Source organism: Taeniopygia guttata, chromosome W (assembly GCF_048771995.1).
Source record: "Taeniopygia guttata chromosome W, bTaeGut7.mat, whole genome shotgun sequence".
Lineage (NCBI taxonomy): Eukaryota > Metazoa > Chordata > Aves > Passeriformes > Estrildidae > Taeniopygia > Taeniopygia guttata.
The window spans coordinates 7,554,529-7,566,394 of record NC_133064.1 but is presented as its reverse complement, the minus strand read 5'-3'; positions in this window follow the sequence as shown (position 1 = coordinate 7,566,394).

Genomic DNA, 11,866 nt, shown 5'->3' with positions numbered 1-11,866 from the left:
ACTGTTTTCCCTGGGAAAGGAAACGCACCAGTCCAGGTTACTGATGTCAGTTTGTAGGGCTCCTCGGGGACTGTCAGGGCAGCACAAGTATTAGGTGGAGGCAGCTTCTGTATGGGGCTCAACCTTCGATGTTCGGATTTTTTGCAGACAGCAGCCGGCTCAGAGCCACAGGGCCCTGAGCACAAACATCGGCTGTTTTCCCTGGGAAAGAAAATTCACCAGTCCAGGTTCCTGATGTAAGTTTGTAGGGCTCACCTGGGACTGTCAGGGCAGCAGAAATATAAGGTGGTGGCAGATTCTCTATGGGGCCCATCCTTCGATATTCTGATTTTTTGCAGTCAGCTCCCCGCTAAGGGGCACAGGGCCCTGGGCAAAAACATTGGTTGTTTTCCCTGGGAAAGAAAGGTCACCAGTCCAGGTTCCTGATGTCAGTTTGTAGGGCTCCTCTGGGACTGTCAGGGCAGCACAAGTATGAGGTGGGGGCAGCTTCTGAAATGGGCCCATCCTTCGATGTTTAGATTTTTTGCAATCAGTTGCCTGCTCAGGGCCACAGGAACCTGAGCATAAACATCGGCGGTTTTCCCTGGGAAAGAAACTCACCAGTCCGGGTTCCTGATGTCAGTTTGTAGGGCTCCTCTGGGACTGTCAGGGCAGCAGAAGTATGAGGTGGAGGCAGCTTCTGTATGGGGCCCATACTTCGATGTTCGGATTTTTTGAAATCAGCTGCCTGCTCAGGGCCACAGGACCCTGAGCAGAAACATCGGCTGTTTTCCCTGGGAAAGAAAACTCACCAGTCCAGGTTCCAGATGTCAGTTTGTAGGGCTCCCCTGGGACTGTCAGGGCAGCACAAGTATGAGGTGGAGGCAGCTTCTGTATGGGGCCCATCCTTCCATGTTCAGATTTTTTGCAATCAGTTGCCTGCTCAGGGCCACAGGGACCTGAGCAAAAACATTGGCTATTTTCCCTGGGAAAGAAAACTCACCAGTCCAGGTTCCTGATGTCAGTTTCTAGGGCTCCTCTGGGACTGTCAGGGCAGCACAAGTATGAGGTGGAGGCAGCTTCTCTATGGGGCCCATCCTTCGATGTTCGGATTTTTTGCAATCAGCTGCCTTCTGAGGGCGACAGGACCCTGAGCAGTAACATCGGCTGTTTTCCCTGGGAAAGAAAAGTCACCAGTCCAGGTTCCTGATGTCAGTTTGTAGGGCTCCTCTGGGACTGTCAGGGCAGCACAAGTATGAGGTGGAGGCAGCTTCTGTACGGGGCCCATCCTTCGATGTTTGGATTTTTTGCAATCAGCTGCCTGCTCCGGGCCACAGGAACCTGAGCATAACCATCACCTGTTTTCCCTGGGAAAGAAAACTCACCAGTCCAGGTTCCTGATGTCAGTTTCTAGGGCTCCTCTGGGACTGTCAGGGCAGCACAAGTATGAGGTGGAGGCAGCTTCTGTATGGGGCCCATCCTTTGATGTTCTGATTTTTTGCAATCAGCTGCCTGCTCAGGGCCACAGGACCATGAGCACAAACATCGGCTGTTTTCCCTGGGAAAGAAAATTCACCAGTCCAGGTTCCTGATGTCAGTTTGTAGGGCTTCTCTGGGACTGTCAGGGCAGCAGAAATATAAGGTGGTTGCAGATTCTCTATGGGGCCCATCCTTCGATGTTCTGATTTTTTGCAATCAGCAGCCTGCTCAGGGCCACAGGACCCTGAGCAGAAACATCGGCTGTTTTCCCTGGGAAAGAAAACTCACCAGTCCAGGTTCCTGATGTCAGTTTGTAGGGCTCCTCTGGGACTGTCAGGGCAGGACAAGTATGAGGTGGGGGCAGCTCCGGTCTGGCACTTATCCTTCGATGTTCACATTTTTTGTAGTCACGTGCCAGCTCAGAGCCACAGGGCCCTGAGCAGAAACATCGGCTGTTTTCCCTGGGAAAGAAAACTCACCAGCCCTGGTTCCTCATGTCAGTTTGTAGGGCTCCTCTGGGACTGTCAGGGCAGCACAAGAATGAGGTGGGGGCAGCTCCGGTCTGGCACTTATCCTTCGATGTTCGGATTTTTTGTAGTCACATGCCAGCTCAGAGCCACAGGGCCCTGAGCAGAAACATCGGCTGTTTTCCCTGGGAAAGAAAACTCACCAGCCCTGGTTCCTGATGTCAGTTTGTAGGGCTCCTCTGGGACAGTACGGGCAGCACAAGTATGAGGTGGAGGCAGCTTCTGTATGGGGCCCACCTTCGATGTGTTGATTTTTTGTAATCAGCTGCCTGCTCCGGGCCACAGGACCCTGAGCAGAAACATCGGTTGTTTTCCCAGGGAAAGAAAACTCACCAGCCCCGGTTCCTGATGTCTGTTTGTAGGGCTCCTCTGGGACTGTCAGGGCAGCACAAGTATGAGGTGGAGGCTGCTCCTGTATGGGACTTATCCTTCGATGTTCGGATTTTTTGCCGTCAGCAGCCGGCTCAGAGCCACAGGGCCCTGAGCACAAACATCGGCTTTTTTCCCTGGGAAAGAAAATTCACCAGTCCAGGTTCCTGATGTCAGTTTGTAGGGCACACCTGGGACGGTCAGGTCAGCAGAAATATAAGGTGGTGGCAGATTGTCTATGGGGCCCATTCTTCGATATTCTGATTTTTTGCAGTCAGCCCCCCACTAAAGGGCACAGGGCCCTGGGCAAAAACACTGGTTGTTTTCCCTGGGCAAGAAAACTCACCAGTCCAGGTTCCTGATGTCAGTTTGTAGGGCTCCTCTGGGACTATCAGGGCAGCACAAGTATGAGGTGGAGGCAGCTGAAGTATGGGGCCCATCCTTCGATGTCCGGATTTTTTTAAATCAGCTGCCTGCTCAGGGCAACAGAATCCTGTGCAGAAACATCGGCTGTTTTCCCTGGGAAAGAAAACTCACCAGCCCTGGTTCCTCATGTCAGTTTGTAGGGCTCCTCTGGGACTGTCAGGGCAGCACAAGTATGAGGTGGAGGCAAACTCTGTATGGGGCCCATCCTTCGATGTTTGGATTTTTTGCAATCAGCTGCCTGCTCAGGGCCACAGAACCCTGTGCAGAAACATCGGCTGTTTTCCCTGGGAAAGAAAACTCTCCAGTCCAGGTTCCTGATGTCAGTTTGTAGGGCTCCTCTGGGACTGTCAGGGCAGCACAAGTATGAGGTGGAGGCAGCTTCTGTATGGGGCCCATCCTTCGATGTTCTGATTTTTTGCAATCAGCTGCCTGCTCAGGGCCACAGGACCCTGAGCAGAAACATCGGCTGTTTTCCCTGGGAAAGAAAACTCACCAGCCCCGGTTCCTGATGTCAGTTTGTAGGGCTCCTCTGGGACTGTCAGGGCAGCACAAGAATGAGGTGGGGGCAGCTCCGGTCTGGCACTTATCCTTCGATGTTCGGATTTTTTGTAGTCACATGCCAGCTCAGAGCCACAGGGCCCTGAGCAGAAACATCGGCTGTTTTCCCTGGGAAAGAAAACTCACCAGCCCTGGTTCCTGATGTCAGTTTGTAGGGCTCCTCTGGGACTGTCAGGGCAGCCCAAGTATGAGGTGGAGGCAGCTTCTGTATGGGGCCCATCCTTTGATGTTCTGATTTTTTGCAATCAGCTGCCTGCTCAGGGCCACAGGACCATGAGCACAAACATCGGCTGTTTTCCCTGGGAAAGAAGATTCACCAGTCCAGGTTCCTGATGTCAGTTTGTAGGGCTTCTCTGGGAGTGTCAGGGCAGCAGAAATATAAGGTGGTGGCAGATTCTCTATGGGGCCTATCCTTCGATATTCTGATATTTTGCAGTCAGGTCCCCGCTAAGGGGCACAGGGCCCTGGGCAAAAACATTGGTTGTTTTCCCTGGGAAAGAAAAGTCACCAGTCCAGGTTCCTGATGTCAGTTTGTAGGGCTCCTCTGGGACTGTCAGGGCAGCACAAGTATGAGGTGGAGGCAGCTTCTGTATGGGGCCCATCCTTCGATGTTCTGATTTTTTGCAATCAGCAGCCTGCTCAGGGCCACACAACCCTGAGCAGGAACATCGGCTGTTTTCCCTGGGAAAGAAAACTCACCAGTCCAGGTTCCTGATGTCAGTTTGTAGGGCTCCTCTGGGACTGTCAGGGCAGCACAAGTATGAGGTGGGGGCAGCTCCGGTCTGGCACTTATCCTTCGATGTTCACATTTTTTGTAGTCACATGCCAGCTCAGAGCCACAGGGCCCTGAGCAGAAACATCGGCTGTTTTCCCTGGGAAAGAAAATTCACCAGCCCTGGTTCCTCATGTCAGTTTGTAGGGCTCCTCTGGGACTGTCAGGGCAGCACAAGTATGAGGTGGAGGCAGACTCCGTATGGGGCCCATCCTTCGATGTTTGGATTTTTGCAATCAGCTGCCTGCTCAGGGTTACAGGATCCTGAGTAGAAACATCGACTGTTTTCCCTGGGAAAGAAAACGCACCAGTCCAGGTTCCTGATGTCAGTTTGTAGGGCTCACCTGGGACTGTCAGGGCAGCAGAAATTTAAGGTGGTGGCAGATTCTCTATGGGGCCCATCCTTCGATATTCTGATTTTTTGCAGTCAGCTCCCCGCTAAGGGGCACAGGGCCCTGGGCAAAAACACTGGTTGTTTTCCCTGGGCAAGAAAACTCACCAGTCCTAGTTCCTGATGTCAGTTTGTAGGGCTCCTCTGGTACTGTCAGGGCAGCACAATTATGAGGTGGAGGTAGCTTCTGTATGGGGCCCATCCTTCGATGTTTGGATTTTTTGCAATCAGCAGCCGGCTAAGGGCCACAGGACCCTGAGCAGAAACATCGGCTGTTTTCCCTGGGAAAGAAAACTCACCAGTCCAGGTTCCTGATGTCAGTTTGTAGGGCTCCTATGGGACTGTCAGGGCAGCACAAGTATGAGGTGGGGGCCGCTCCGGTCTGGCACTTATCCTTCGATGTTCGGATTTTTTGTAGTCACATGCCAGCTAAAAGCCACAGGGCCCTGAGCGGAAACATCGGCTGTTTTCCCTGGGAAAGAAAACTCACCAGTCCAGGTTCCTGATGTCAGTTTGTAGGGCTCCTCGGGGACTGTCAGGGCAGCACAAGTATTAGGTGGAGGCAGCTTCTGTATGGGGCCCATCCTTCGATGTTTGGATTTTTTGCAGACAGCAGCCGGTTCAGAGCCACAGGGCCCTGAGCACAAACATCGGCTGTTTTCCCTGGGAAAGAAAACTCACCAGTCCAGGTTCCTGATGTCAGTTTCTAGGGCTCCTCTGGGACTGTCAGGGCAGCACAAGTATTAGGTGGAGGCAGCTTCTGTATGGGGCCCATGCTTCGATGTTCGGATTTTTTGCAATCAGCTGCCTGCTCAGGGCCACAGGACCCTGAGAAGAAAAATCGACTGTTTTCCCTGGGAAAGAAAACGCTCCAGTCCAGGTTCCTGATGTCAGTTTGTAGGGCTCCCCTGGGACTGTCAGGGCAGAACAAGTATGAGGTGGAGGCAACTTCTGTATGGGGCCCATCCTTCGATGTTCAGATTTTTTGCAATCAGTTGCCTGCTCAGGGCCTCAGGAACCTGAGCATAAACATAATCTGTTTTCCCTGGGCAAGAAAACTCACTAGTCCAGGTTCCTCATGTCAGTTTGTAGGGCTCCTCTGGGACTGTCAGGGCAGAACAAGTATGAGGTGGAGGCAGCTTCTGTATGGGGCCCATCCTTCGATGTTCGGATTTTTTGCAATCAGCTGCCTGCTCAGGGCCACAGGACCCTGAGCAGAAACATCGACTGTTTTCCCAGGGAAAGAAAACGCACCAGCCCCGGTTCCTGATGTCAGTTTGTAGGGCTCCTCTGGGACTGTCAGGCCAGCACAAGTATGAGGTGGAGGCAGCTCCGGTCTGGCACTTAACCTTCGATGTTCGGATTTTTTGTAGTCACATGCCAGCTCAGAGCCACAGGGCCCTGAGCAGAAACATCAGCTGTTTTCCCTGGGAAAGAAAACTCACCAGCCCTGGTTCCTCATGTCAGTTTGTAGGGCTCCTCTGGGACTGTCAGGGCAGCACAAGTATGAGGTGGAGGCAGATTCTCTATGGGGCCCATCCTTTGATACTTGGATTTTTTGCAGTCAGCTCCGCGCTAAGGGGCAAAGGGCCCTGAGCAAAAACATCGGCTATTTTCCCTGGGAAAGAAAGTTCACCAGTCCAGGTTCCTGATGTCAGTTTCTAGGGCTCCTCTGGGACTGTCAGGGCAGCAGAAGTATGAGGTGGAGGCAGCTTCTGTATGGGGCCCATCCTTCGATGTTCTGATTTTTTGCAATGAGCTGCCTGCTCAGGGCCACAGGACCATGAGCACAAACATTGGCTGTTTTCCCTGGGAAAGAAAATTCACCAGTCCAGGTTCCTGATGTCAGTTTGTAGGGCTTCTCTGGGACTGTCAGGGCAGCAGAAATATAAGGTGGTGGCAGATTCTCTATGGGGCGTATCCTTCGATATTCTGATTTTTTGCAGTCAGCTCCCCGCTAAGGGGCACAGAGCCCTGGGAAAAAACATTGGTTGTTTTCCCTGGGAAAGAAAAGTCACCAGTCCAGGTTCCTGATGTCAGTTTGTAGGGCTCCTCTGGGACTGTCAGGGCAGCAAAAGTATGAGGTGGAGGCAGCTTCTGTATGGGGCCTATCCTTCGATGTTTGGATTTTTTGCAATCAGCTGCCTGCTCAGGGCCACAGGACCCTGAGCAGAAACATCGGCTGTTTTCCCTGGGAAAGAAAACTCACCAGTCCAGGTTCCTGATGTCAGTTTTTAGGGCTCCTCTGGGACTGTCAGGGCAGCACAAGTATGAGGTGGGGGCAGCTCCGGTCTGGCACTTATCCTTCGATGTTCGGATTTTCTGTAGTCACATGCCAGCTCAGAGCCACAGGGCCCTGAGCAAAAACATCGGCTATTTTCCCTGGGAAAGAAAACTCACCAGTCCAGGTTCCTGATGTCAGTTTCTAGGGCTCCTCTGGGACTGTCAGGCCAGCACAAGTATGAGGTGGAGGCAGCTTCTGTATGGGGCCCATCCTTCGATGTTTGGATTTTTTGAAATCAGCTGCCTGCTCAGGGCCACCGGACCCTGAGCAGAAACATCGGCTGTTTTCCCTGGGAAAGAAAACTCACCAGTCCAGGTTCCTGATGTCAGTTTGTAGGGCTCCCCTGGGACTGTCAGGGCAGCGCAATGAGGTGGAGGCAGCTTCTGTATGGGGCCCATCCTCCGATGTTCAGATTTTTTGCAATCAGTTGCCTGCTCAGGGCCACAGGATCTTGAGCATAAACATCGGCGGTTTTCCCTGGGAAAGAAAACTCACCAGTCCAGGTTCCTGATGTCAGTTTGTAGGGCTCCTCTGGGACTTTCAGGGAAGAAGAAGTATGAGGTGGAGGCAGCTTCTGTATGGGGCCCATTCTTCGATGTTCGGATTTTTTGCAATCAGCTGCCTACTCAGGGACACAGGACCCTGAGCAGAAACATCGGCTGTTTTCCCTGGGAAAGAAAACTCACCAGTCCAGGTTCCTGATGTCAGTTTGTAGGGCTCCTCTGGGACTGTCAGGGCAGCACAAGTATGAGGTGGAGGCAACTTCTGTATGGAACCCATCCTTCGATGTTAAGATTTTTTGCAATCAGTTGCCTGCTCAGGGCCACAGGAACCTGAGCATAAACATCATCTGTTTTCCCTGGGCAAGAAAACTCACCAGTCCAGGTTCCTCATGTCAGTTTGTAGGGCTCCTCTGGGACTGTCAGGGCAGCAAAAGTATGAGGTTGAGGCAGATTCTGTATGGGGCCCATCCTTCGATGTTCGGATTTTTTGAAATCAGCTGCCTGCTCATGGCCAATGGACCCTGAGCAGAAACATCGACTGTTTTCCCTGGGAAAGAAAACGCACCAGCCCCGGTTCCTGATGTCAGTTTGTAGGGCTCCCCTGGGACTGTCAGGGCAGAACAAGTGTGAGGTGGAGGCAGCTTCTGTATGGGGCCCATCCTTCGATGTTTGGATTTTTTGCAATCTGCTGCCTGCTCCGGGCCACAGGAACCTCAGCAGAAACATCGACTGTTTTCCCTGGGAAAGGAAACGCACCAGTCCAGGTTACTGATGTCAGTTTGTAGGGCTCCTCGGGGACTGTCAGGGCAGCACAAGTATTAGGTGGAGGCAGCTTCTGTATGGGGCTCAACCTTCGATGTTCGGATTTTTTGCAGACAGCAGCCGGCTCAGAGCCACAGGGCCCTGAGCACAAACATCGGCTGTTTTCCCTGGGAAAGAAAATTCACCAGTCCAGGTTCCTGATGTAAGTTTGTAGGGCTCACCTGGGACTGTCAGGGCAGCAGAAATATAAGGTGGTGGCAGATTCTCTATGGGGCCCATCCTTCGATATTCTGATTTTTTGCAGTCAGCTCCGCTCTAAGGGGCGCAGGGCCCTGAGCAAAAACATTGGTTGTTTTCCCTGGGAAAGAAAATTCACCAGTCCAGGTTCCTGATGTCAGTTTGTAGGGCTCCTCTGGGACTGTCAGGGCAGCACAAGTATGAGGTGGTGGCAGCTCCGGTCTGGCACTTATCCTTCGATGTTCGGATTTTTTGTAGTCACATGCCAGCTCAGAGCCACAGGGCCCTGAGCAGAAACATCAGCTGTTTTCCCTGGGAAAGAAAACTCACCAGCCCTGGTTCCTCATGTCAGTTTGTAGGGCTCCTCTGGGACTGTCAGGGCAGCACAAGTATGAGGTGGAGGCAGATTCTCTATGGGGCCCATCCTTCGAGATTTGGATTTTTTGCAGTCAGCTCCGCTCTAAGGGGCAAAGGGCCCTGAGCAAAAACATCGGCTATTTTCCCTGGGAAAGAAAATTCACCAGTCCAGGTTCCTGATGTCAGTTTCTAGGGCTCCTCTGGGACTGTCAGGGCAGCACAAGTATGAGGTGGGGGCAGCTTCTGAAATGGGCCCATCCTTCGATGTTTAGATTTTTTGCAATCAGTTGCCTGCTCAGGGCCACAGGAACCTGAGCATAAACATCGGCGGTTTTCCCTGGGAAAGAAACTCACCAGTCCGGGTTCCTGATGTCAGTTTGTAGGGCTCCTCTGGGACTGTCAGGGCAGCAGAAGTATGAGGTGGAGGCAGCTTCTGTATGGGGCCCATACTTCGATGTTCGGATTTTTTGAAATCAGCTGCCTGCTCAGGGCCACAGGACCCTGAGCAGAAACATCGGCTGTTTTCCCTGGGAAAGAAAACTCACCAGTCCAGGTTCCTGATTTCAGTTTGTAGGGCTCCCCTGGGACTGTCAGGGCAAAACAAGTATGAGGTGAAGGCAGCTTCTGTATGGAGCCCATCCTTCCATGTTCAGATTTTTTGCAATCAGTTGCCTGCTCAGGGCCACAGGACCCTGAGCAGAAACATCGACTGTTTTCCCTGGGAAAGAAAACTCACCAGTCCAGGTTCCTGATGTCAGTTTGTAGGGCTCCTCAGGGAGTGTCAGGGCAGCACAAGTATTAGGTGGAGGCAGCTTCTGTATGGGGCCCATCCTTCGATGTTCGGATTTTTTGCAATCAGCTGCCTGCTCAGGGCCACAGGACCCTAAGCAGAAACATCGACTGTTTTCCCTAGGAAAGAAAACGCACCAGTCCAGGTTCCTGATGTCAGTTTGTAGGGCTCCTCGGGGACTGTCAGGGCAGCACAAGTATTAGGTGGAGGCAGCTTCTGTATGGGGCCCATCCTTCGATGTTTGGATTTTTTGCAGACAGCAGCCGGTTCAGAGCCACAGGGCCCTGAGCACAAACATCGGCTGTTTTCCCTGGGAAAGAAAACTCACCAGTCCAGGTTCCTGATGTCAGTTTCTAGGGCTCCTCTGGGACTGTCAGGGCAGCACAAGTATTAGGTGGAGGCAGCTTCTGTATGAGGCCCATGCTTCGATGTTCGGATTTTTTGCAATCAGCTGCCTGCTCAGGGCCACAGGACCCTGAGAAGAAAAATCGACTGTTTTCCCTGGGAAAGAAAACGCTCCAGTCCAGGTTCCTGATGTCAGTTTGTAGGGCTCCCCTGGGACTGTCAGGGAAGAACAAGTATGAGGTGGAGGCAACTTCTGTATGGGGCCCATCCTTCGATGTTCAGATTTTTTGCAATCAGTTGCCTGCTCAGGGCCTCAGGAACCTGAGCATAAACATAATCTGTTTTCCCTGGGCAAGAAAACTCACTAGTCCAGGTTCCTCATGTCAGTTTGTAGGGCTCCTCTGGGACTGTCAGGGCAGAACAAGTATGAGGTGGAGGCAGCTTCTGTATGGGGCCCATCCTTCGATGTTCGGATTTTTTGCAATCAGCTGCCTGCTCAGGGCCACAGGACCCTGAGCAGAAACATCGACTGTTTTCCCAGGGAAAGAAAACGCACCAGCCCCGGTTCCTGATGTCAGTTTGTAGGGCTCCTCTGGGACTGTCAGGCCAGCACAAGTATGAGGTGGAGGCAGCTCCGGTCTGGCACTTAACCTTCGATGTTCGGATTTTTTGTAGTCACATGCCAGCTCAGAGCCACAGGGCCCTGAGCAGAAACATCAGCTGTTTTCCCTGGGAAAGAAAACTCACCAGCCCTGGTTCCTCATGTCAGTTTGTAGGGCTCCTCTGGGACTGTCAGGGCAGCACAAGTATGAGGTGGAGGCAGATTCTCTATGGGGCCCATCCTTTGATACTTGGATTTTTTGCAGTCAGCTCCGCGCTAAGGGGCAAAGGGCCCTGAGCAAAAACATCGGCTATTTTCCCTGGGAAAGAAAATTCACCAGTCCAGGTTCCTGATGTCAGTTTCTAGGGCTCCTCTGGGACTGTCAGGGCAGCAGAAGTATGAGGTGGAGGCAGCTTCTGTATGGGGCCCATCCTTCGATGTTCTGATTTTTTGCAATGAGCTGCCTGCTCAGGGCCACAGGACCATGAGCACAAACATTGGCTGTTTTCCCTGGGAAAGAAAATTCACCAGTCCAGGTTCCTGATGTCAGTTTGTAGGGCTTCTCTGGGACTGTCAGGGCAGCAGAAATATAAGGTGGTGGCAGATTCTCTATGGGGCGTATCCTTCGATATTCTGATTTTTTGCAGTCAGCTCCCCGCTAAGGGGCACAGAGCCCTGGGAAAAAACATTGGTTGTTTTCCCTGGGAAAGAAAATTCACCAGTCCAGGTTCCTGATGTCAGTTTGTAGCGCTCCTCTGGGACTGTCAGGGCAGCAAAAGTATGAGGTGGAGGCAGCTTCTGTATGGGGCCTATCCTTCGATGTTTGGATTTTTTGCAATCAGCTGCCTGCTCAGGGCCACAGGACCCTGAGCAGAAACATCGGCTGTTTTCCCTGGGAAAGAAAACTCACCAGTCCAGGTTCCTGATGTCAGTTTTTAGGGCTCCTCTGGGACTGTCAGGGCAGCACAAGTATGAGGTGGGGGCAGCTCCGGTCTGGCACTTATCCTTCGATGTTCGGATTTTCTGTAGTCACATGCCAGCTCAGAGCCACAGGGCCCTGAGCAAAAACATCGGCTATTTTCCCTGGGAAAGAAAACTCACCAGTCCAGGTTCCTGATGTCAGTTTCTAGGGCTCCTCTGGGACTGTCAGGCCAGCACAAGTATGAGGTGGAGGCAGCTTCTGTATGGGGCCCATCCTTCGATGTTTGGATTTTTTGAAATCAGCTGCCTGCTCAGGGCCACCGGACCCTGAGCAGAAACATCGGCTGTTTTCCCTGGGAAAGAAAACTCACCAGTCCAGGTTCCTGATGTCAGTTTGTAGGGCTCCCCTGGGACTGTCAGGGCAGCGCAATGAGGTGGAGGCAGCTTCTGTATGGGGCCCATCCTCCGATGTTCAGATTTTTTGCAATCAGTTGCCTGCTCAGGGCCACAGGATCTTGAGCATAAACATCGGCGGTTTTCCCTGGGAAAGAAAACTCACCAGTCC